The sequence below is a fragment of the Penaeus vannamei genome, chromosome 39, assembly GCF_042767895.1.
Source record: "Penaeus vannamei isolate JL-2024 chromosome 39, ASM4276789v1, whole genome shotgun sequence".
In the NCBI taxonomy this organism is placed as follows: Eukaryota; Metazoa; Arthropoda; class Malacostraca; order Decapoda; family Penaeidae; genus Penaeus; species Penaeus vannamei.
This window is the reverse complement of record NC_091587.1, coordinates 9,998,338-10,000,837: the sequence shown is the minus strand read 5'-3', so window position 1 is coordinate 10,000,837 and position 2,500 is coordinate 9,998,338. Positions and strand designations below refer to the sequence as shown.

The window sequence follows — 2,500 nt, the reverse complement described above, 5'->3', positions numbered from 1 at the left end:
AAAAGCATCACACACACACTCACACACTCACTTACTCTCTCTCTCTCCCTCTCTCTCTCACACACTCACACTCACACTCACACTCACACACACACACACACACACACACACACACACACACACACACACACACACACACACACACACACACACACACACACATACACACACACAAAATGGAGACACTGTTGCATCATCACCCAACTTCAGACACACCATCAGACATCTAATCTGTAACAATTACCTCATTCCATTCTTTTTGGTTGTTTCTTATGGATATTTAGGACTATGCTTCTTTGCTGCCTGGTCCTTTTTAATGCATGAAAATATTTCTCACTGCTGTACTCTAGTTTAACAAATAATATGCCTACCATAAACAAAAGCTATGAAAGTAAAATTAAGCTTATTAAATCAATATTTTCAATACATTTTGTTTTCTTTCTTTTTATGACATTTATGTTAATGATTTAAGTAAATTGGTTATTACTGTGTCTCTGTACATGGAGCATAAATTAATTTACATAATGAACTGGCATTACTAAGTAACAAGAAGACATACTGTCATTCTGACATCCTAATTTCCTATGAACTATTACTGAAACTGACATCATGTGAAAAATATGTACATCATTCACAGCCTTGCCTTCACAAGTGTTAGATCAAACTATATACAATACAAAATGAATGCACTACCAGTTCATTTGCCAAGGCCTGTAACAAAGCTACACAAGATAAAACAACTGACTTAGCCAACACAATAGATGTAGCTATATTGATTTAGTTCTTTCATCTCTTCCTTCCTTAGTTTTAGAATACCTAAAAAATAATCCCAAACATCATAAAGTTCTTTTCACTGACCATATTAAAAAATATGCATATTCTACTGAAGATCTCTGGCATGGATCAAAGCAACTTATGCCATATTTTACAGCTGTGAATATGTTGATGCACAAGGTTGGCATTTACAATCAAACACTCATATCCTAGTGTAGTGTCATGGTTTCAAATAAATATATAGGCACTGTTCAGTTAAAATATCCTTGACATTTGTTATATGTGAATGAAGTCCTACAATCCTATGTTCAACACAAAAGTGATGCAATACAAGTACATCACCTCCATGTTCTGCACTGAGCAAACCTCAATTGTGTATATTCCAAAAAGTGAGAGCTTTTACTGGTTCCTTCTTTGATGGTAAAGCATCTGGGAGATCTAGGGGCTCTATTTTGACTGAATATACCATAATGAGGTGGATATCTATCATAAACAGCAAGATCCGCGACAGACATGTGGATGATAATCTCTTCCACTTTTACTAACTATGAATATACACCCTTCAGATAAAATAAAAAACAGAATAAACCAAGGCTATACACTACCCTAGCCCCCTCCATTGCAAATTTTACCAAATGGCTATCGCCTCCATTTTTACTAAATATGACAGGCCTACTAAAATATATATGCACCTTTATTTAAGATCATTTAACTAAGATTTCCACTAAAAATATAAACGCAGAGTAAGATCATACCTAGGCTATTCACTACCCTCAGGCCCCACCACTGCATATTTTACCAACTGCATCATACTATGAGTGAGGGCAGAGTGCAATTGCATTCAATATGCAACACAAAACATCAGAATTCAAAATCATAAAAAATCATGTCTCTTATATTTGATTGCTCTAATTATACTTATATACTTTTGGTCTTGAAGTTGGTCAAATCATAAAAATCCTATGTATTTCTATTCTGTGTTTCATTTGTGGTGCTTATATCTTTCAGCCTCGAAATCGATTCATCTCATAAAACTTGAAGTGAAGATCCAACTTAGCAAGTAAAGTTCTGAGTTTGTGGTAGATCCTGGACAAAATTTAATGGTGTGAAAGTCACTTCACAACTGTGTATCTCTTCGTAAACAGTTGCCTTGAAATATGAAGACATTATCAGATAATGAAAACAATAAATTAAAACTTATCTATATGTATTATTCTTAATTTCTCTTCATTTATGTCATTCTGAGCAAGATTTGATCAGAATGTGTTAATTCCATGCCTTATGTCACGCAGTAATTCAGTCTCACACGCAGTAATATCAAAATATGGAAGACACTTCCTCAAAGACAAATAGACTTAAAATGTCTCCATGAACGGCAAAGTAAATAATCACAAAAAAAAAAAAAAAAAAAATATATATATATATATATATATATATATATATGTATAATAGGTATTTCCAGAGAAAGATTTTCCAGATTTTTTATATAGATGAAGAGAAACCCCCCAACCAACACAGTACTGAAAAAAAATGTGCGTTTTCACTCCAAGAGTTAATGAAAAATGTTACCACTCTAAATCATACATTAACTATGTTTACTGATTCAGTTTCAACCAAATTTTTGTGAAATTCAGACAAAGCAAAGATTTAGGAATATAAGCCTCTCTTGGGATACTTGTAATTGCTTATTTCTTACTGCTAATTAAACCATCTAAGTATTTCGGTT

General features: G+C 33.3%; 1 protein-coding gene across 4 annotated transcripts in view; it reads right to left on the bottom strand.

The window, feature by feature from the left end:
* The window catches only part of slpr (slipper), a 213,316-nt gene that overhangs the window by 209,720 nt on the left and 1,096 nt on the right, over positions 1-2,500 (bottom strand). The window lies entirely within an intron of this gene.